This window comes from Peromyscus eremicus, chromosome 5 (assembly GCF_949786415.1).
Source record: "Peromyscus eremicus chromosome 5, PerEre_H2_v1, whole genome shotgun sequence".
In the NCBI taxonomy this organism is placed as follows: domain Eukaryota; kingdom Metazoa; phylum Chordata; class Mammalia; order Rodentia; family Cricetidae; genus Peromyscus; species Peromyscus eremicus.
Window position 1 is genome coordinate 135,436,537 of NC_081420.1, and position 6,854 is coordinate 135,443,390.

Below are 6,854 nucleotides of genomic sequence, written 5' to 3' on the forward strand. Positions count from 1 at the left end.
CTATAGTGGTTCTCAACCTGTGGGTTGTGACCCCTTTTGAGGTTCCCATATCAGATATCTTGCAGATCAAATATTTACATTATGATTCATAACAGTAGCAAAACTACAGTTGTGAAGTAGCCATAAAAACACAACATCAGGAACTGTATTAAAGGGTCTCAGCATTAGGAAGGCCGAGAGCCGCTGTATTAAAGGGTCTCAGCATTAGGAAGGCCGAGAGCCACTGTATTAAAGGGTCTCAGCATTAGGAAGGCTGAGAACCGCTGCTCCAGAATAACCCAGTCCTAATGGATGAGGACAAGGTCCTGTGAGGCCAAAGAGATGCAGACAAACCTAGAACTACACACAGTGACAATTACTGGGGGACTTACTGATAGAAGCCTGGTCCCAGGCACTGGCACGGCTGCTCTGGTACCCCACAGTTTGACTCAGAAAGGAGTTTATGAGATAGAACAAAAGGAACTTGACGCTGCAGGAGTGTAGGAGGTTTATCGTAAGATCATATGGAAGAGTCAGGTTTGCATCCCTCCAGCCAGAGTCTGACTGCAGAGCCTCATAAATGACTGTCTGATTAACGCATGGTTTGCTAAAAAAAACTATGCAAGGACAACTAGCTAGGGTTACCCCAGGACAATCACAGTTGTTATGAATCAACATGGCTACAGTCATGTCAAGCTGTACCCACACACTCTTGAATTCAGGGGGCAATCACCACTTCAGAGAGTTGCTTCTGAACTAGGACAGACAGCTACAGAGTCTCAACATCTCTACCTTGAAAAGGCCTCATTCCCCACCGACTCTAGGATAGCCTGTGTGGGATAACCTGACAGAGGTGTGGAACTCTCGGGAGAAGCCAGGCGGTCAGGAGACAGCCCCACTCACAAACTCACCCACTCTCTCTGTTTATTACATTTAGTGAGTGCATGTGCACACACACGTGTACATGTGCTATGAGACATGCACAGAAGTCAGAAAACATTTTTTTTTTCGAGACAGGGTTTCTCTGTGTAGCTTTGCACCTTTCCTGGAACTCACTTGGTAGCCCAGGCTGGCCTCGAACTCACAGAGATCCTCCTGGCTCTGCCTCCCGAGTGCTGGGATTAAAGGCGTGCACCACCACTGCCCGGGAGAAAACATTTTTTTAAAACATTAATTCTCTTCTATCAGGTCCTAGAGATCAAATTCGGGTTACCTGGTTTGACTGGAAAGAACATTAACCCACTGAGCCACCTTTAAGGCCCCTGCTCTTTCACATGACCATGTCCTGCCCACAGCAGAGAAATCATCCATGAGTGAGCTGGTGAAGCAGGAAGCCAACTCTTCTTAGGAGTTGGCATGATACCCTATCCAACCCGATGATCCATAATGGGTAGAAGCAAGAGACACCAGTTAGACTCTCTTCTGAGGAGTGTAAATTCAAGATGCACAGGGAGCGACAAAAGCCCACCTGAGTAACTAGAGTGACATCCTGAGGGTGTAAAGAACCCACTCTATACAGCGGCCCCAGGAACCAGTGGACCTTGTACTTTGTTTCCATGGGAAATGCTGTGTATCTCACTCTTCAAGTCTACAGAGATAGTGAGAACCAGGCCAGCTGAGACTACATGAGACCCCATGTAAGAAAGAGCTGGAGAGCAGGAGCGTAGGAGCTCTGTGTGGCCAGGCAGCAGGTTGTCCTGTGCACAGCCTGGTTGGGCTGCACAATTGATACAGCTCATGTCATTCTTTTCACCCAATATGGATGCCGCCGACCACTGCGGGAGTGAACCAATTCATCTCTCTGAAGAACTGCTCTTTCTTCACCTACAACCCCAAATCCGAGGAAGTCACAGCTCTCTGGAATGGGGAGAAGGTGTACCCAGCCACCTGCAGATTCTCTAGTGTGCCCTGGGGTCCTGCCTACCCCTGAGATTTTCCCTGGGTGTTGCTTTCTGTACTAGTTAGAATCTTGGCAGGAAGTCAATGAGTAATTGGGAAAAGTTTAATAAAGAGATTGTTTACAAAGGAGCGGGAAGGCTCAAGAGAAATACACAGAGGTTCAGCGAAGGCTCCCAGGCCTGCAGCCTTGGGGAACAATGGCTAGGCAGGCCTGAGTCCAGAGAGCAGCAGCCTAAGAGGATGTCTCAACAGCAGCTGCCACTGTTAGGCTGCCACCCAACCTCACAAGACAGAGCCAGAGGAAATACATCCCACAACTGTCCTCTCTCACCCACCTCTTTGTCAGTATACTTAACCAGATTTTGTCTCTGCGGCTCCCAGCTGGAGGGAATGCCTAGATCCCTTGCCAGAACCACACAAACTTAAGGATGAACTCAGCCATGCCAATTTCTCCAGGCAGCTATGGCCAGCTGCTGTTCATTGTGAGAAGTCTCCAAGGATGTTCATGGCAGGTACTTGGCCTAACCCTAGGCCCCAAGACCACAGTGTGGATCCTGTATCCTAACTCTAACCTAGCTCCTTGGGTCCCGCCCTCTGTCTATGAGTGGTCCTCAGGTCCCCACCTTTTCTTCTCCAGCAATCAATTCTTGGCTTCATCATCTTGCCCACACCAGTGTAGACTGACACCCCTGTGGTAGGGAAGCTTGTGAGTGGTGAGTGGGGGGCTTTCCTCATGGCATTAAAGAATTGTGCACTGATTCTGAGATTATGCTGTCTTCGTCCCAGGGCCCCAGACTCGGGGCAGAAGGGACAGAGAGAGTGTCTTCACTCCTTGTCTGCACTGTGAAACACACTCATGGAGGAAGTTGCTTCTGGATTGGTGTTTATTCTCATCACGGCCTCCACTCTCAGGCCTGAGAAAACTCTCCCCTGGCAGAAATCCAAGTCTGCATCAGTCTCTTTAGCGGCTCCTCAGAGACATATGGATCACATGTGCCTGGGCCTGGTACAGCCAGAAAAAAGTATCAACACTAAGTCCTCATAGAAAGCTCCCTAGGGGGCAAAAGGCCAAAGAGAGTGTACGTGCAGGGCCCACAGCATCCCTGTCTCCCCTTAGAACATACACACCTCAGAGCAGGCTCTGCCTGTCCAGAGAGGGTGGCAGAATAAGAAAATGCCTGGAAATAGTCTTATCTGCTTACTTCCCATGATAGGGAGCCATGAAAGGTTAAGGAGCAAAGCGATGATGTGTTCATTTCTGGCTACGTACCCTGTGATGGACCTGCGGTGAGGACCGACTAAAAATGATAAATAAGTAGTCATTTCCCACCCGCTGTCCTGAGTTTATGGTTTGAGAGGTGATGTCACAGTTCAGAGCAAGGCAATTAAATGCCTGTCATCCCAGCATCGAGGAGGCAAAAGCAGGGGAATTCTCACAAGTTCCAAGTCAGGCTAGTCTCCATAGTGAGGTCCAGGCCATCGAGGGCTAGGTAGTGAGACCTTCTTTCAAAACAAACAAAAAACCAGGGGAGGTGGTGGTGGGTGGGGGACAAGGAAAGCCTCCATCATTCTCTGAATCATCCATCATTCTCTGAATCATCCCATGTGCTCACCATGATCTCAGGGCTTCATGGAGCCTTTGGATCTATAGCCTCTCTGTAAGTCAGGGTTGGAGTTTGTCACCCTTGAATACGTGCGAAAGGGTGTCTCACAGTGTTTCAGTCAGCATTATCGCCATCATCAATGATCTGCATCAGCTCATCACCGGCTTCTTGCCACACGGGCCTCATTTTCAGAGACAGACCTGTCTGTATCTTGAGCTAATTTTTAATGGGTTTTTAATTTTTTTATTATTATTTTATGTGTATGGGTGTTTTACCTGCGTGTGTGTGTGTCTGTGCACCACATGTGTGCCTGGTGCCAGAGGAAGCCAGAAGAGGGCATCCCCTGGAACTGTAGTTGAAGTTGTAAGCTGCCATGTGGGTGCTGAGAATCTAAGCCAGGTCCTCTGGGAGAGCAGCCAGTGCTCAGCCCTGTTGTATTTTCTAAGTTCACCTTGTTTTGTTCTAAGTCAGGCTTTCTTGTAGCCCAAGCTGGTCTCATACCTATGAGGTAGCAAAAGATGACCTTGAACCTCTGATCCTCCTGCTTCCACTTACTGGGACTACAAACATCTGCGGTCACATCTGGTTTTATGTTGTGCTGGGAAGACAACCCAAGTCGTCTTGCACACTAGGTATACACTCTACCAACTGAGCTTAATTCCCAGCTTGTGCTGTGTTCAGATTTCCTTAGTTTTCACCCGAGCTCTTTCTGTTCTAGGATTGGATCCAAGATACACATCATATCTAGCCATCGTTTCTCCAGAGACCTCTGACTCTCACACTTTCCTTGTGTTTGTGACCTTGACTTCCCTCTATTGGTCTTTTTTCCCTTCCTTCCTTCCTTCCTTCCTTCCTTCCTTCCTTCCTTCCTTCTTCCTTCTCTTTTTTTTCTAAACTGTAGATAGAGGAGAACTCACTAATGTTGGTTTTGGAAGTGGGAGCTCCATGTGAAGCCCAGGCTGCCCTCAGCTGTTTAGTGATTTAGATTATAATCTAATCTTGCTTCATTTTCTTGTTCATATCACTCCATCTTCAGCCATTGGGAACTCTTTCAGTTGGTTCTTGGATTTCTGGGTCCTTTTCATATATCACATCATTGTAAATTAATCATTTTCTTCTCTCTCCCCCAGCCCCTCCCTCCCTGTCAGAAGACAGTCAGTCCAAGAATGGAGTCCTGTGCTTTGAGAAAACTCCAAGAAACCAAGACAAGAGTCTTATGACCTCAGTGTCCTCAAAAACACAGAATTATTCTTGGATTATGCTTTCAAGTCCTTCCCGGGTATAGTGAATAGGAGTGAGTTTACTTCAGATTGTTCATTACAATAGGCTATTGTTATTTATTTATATGTTTCTATGGAAAAACATGTTTTTGTCATCCCACCCCCCAAGCAGCTTGTCCTTGTGATTGGACACATTATCCATGTGACTCCCCTTAACCCTCAGAGTATAAATTGTCTGATGCTCTGAATAAAGCTGGCTCTTGCAGGAGACATTAGTCTACCTCATCTATGGGCTCCATCCTCCCAGGTCCCACCACCTCGAGAGCAGCAACACTTCTCACCCATTTTTTTTTTTGTACCATATGTCATTATTTTCTGTTTGTGACCATTTTTCTAATGGGAGCTTATATATTTTTTTTCAGTATAGACATTGTGTAGATCTCCCCTACCTATTTCATTTGAGACAGATCTTACTGTGTAGCCTAAGCGGGCCTCTATCCTGTTATGTTGCCAAGGATGACTTTTAACTTTGATCCCCCTGTCTCCTAATTGCTAGGATTACAAGTGTGTTTCACGCCGGGCGGTGGTGGCGCACGCCTTTAATCCCAGCACTCGGGAGGCAGAGCCAGGCGGATCTCTGTGAGTTCAAGGCCAGCCTGGGCTACCAAGTGAGTTCCAGGAGAAGGCGCAAAGCTACACAGAGAAACCCTGTCTCGAAAAACCAAAAAAAAAAACAAAACAAAACAAGTGTGTTTCACTACACACACACACACACACACACACACACACACACACAGTTATTTCAGTCCTGAGAATTGAATCCAGGGTTCCATGGACAATGGACAAATATTTTATCAAGTGAGCTACATCACCAGTCAAGGATCTTAATTTCAAGTAAAAAAAATGTTTTTTTGCTTTTTTTTTTTTTTTTTTTTCTGAGGCAGGGTCTTCCTATATAGCCCTGACTGGCCTGGAACTCCATATGTAGACCATACTGGCCTGGAACTCACAGAGACCCTCCTGACTCTGCCTCCTACATGTTGGGATTAAAGTCTTAATTAAATTAATTGTCAGCGTGCTCAGCCCAAAAGTATTAAGTCTCAATCAGTTCCTTTGTGGCTTGTTTAAGAAATATTTTGTTTTTATAGAAGCTCTGCAATCAAGTGTATTCTTAGCACACACAAGGCCATGGGTTCAAATTCCTATCACAAACATGAATATGCATGTATGTACACACAATCCTTTTGTTTGGAAGGAGTCTGGTGGACGATCTCCTTGGCTCCCTTCCCCATCTCTTTCCCTAAACCCACCCCTTCAAAGCCCACTGAACACAGCTCCTCTCCAAACCCACCCCTTCAAAGCCCGCCAAACACAGCTCCTCCTCCAGAGAGGCTCAGGACGACTCCCACAGGGGATATGTAAGCGGCATCCCCAAAACAGACTCATGGTTCTTCTGATCTTGTCCCCTTCTCCTCTCTGTGGGGGGCCAGGGAATCGCCCAAGAGCACTTTACCCATTGAACCTGGGCTTTCCAATTTGGTCTGATTCTGTTTGTTGTGACGGCAGAGAGGCCTTCAGCAGGCCTAAGACTTATCACCTTTATCCACCTGCTATAGAGTGACAGAGTCCCTTCCTCGTGACTGACCTGCCCCTTCTGTCATTTATTGCCCTAGATGTGGGTGTTTGCTGACCTGGAACTTGCTGCATAGCCCAGGCTGGCTTTTTTTTTTTTAATGTTTTATTAGTTTTTGTGTATGGATGTTTTGTCTGCCTGTGTGACTGTGCACCACGTACATGATGTACATGCAGTGCCCACAGAGGAGGGAGGACAGCGTCAGATCCTCCAGGACTGGAGTTACAGATGATTGTGAGCCACCATGTGGGTGGATGATCTCCTTGGCTCCCTTCCCCATCTCTTTCCCTAAACCCACCCCTTCAAAGCCCACTGAGCCATCAAAGCCCATTGAACCCAGGTCATTGGGAAGAACAGTGCTCTTAACCACTGAGCCACCTCTCCAGCCCCACCCAGGCTGGCTTTAAACTCACATTCTTTCAGCCTCAGCCTCTCAAGCAGTGGAACTACGGGTCAGTATCAGCTAAGGCTTTTTGATTCTTTGCTTTTTGTGTTTTGGGGGATGAAACCATTGAATTT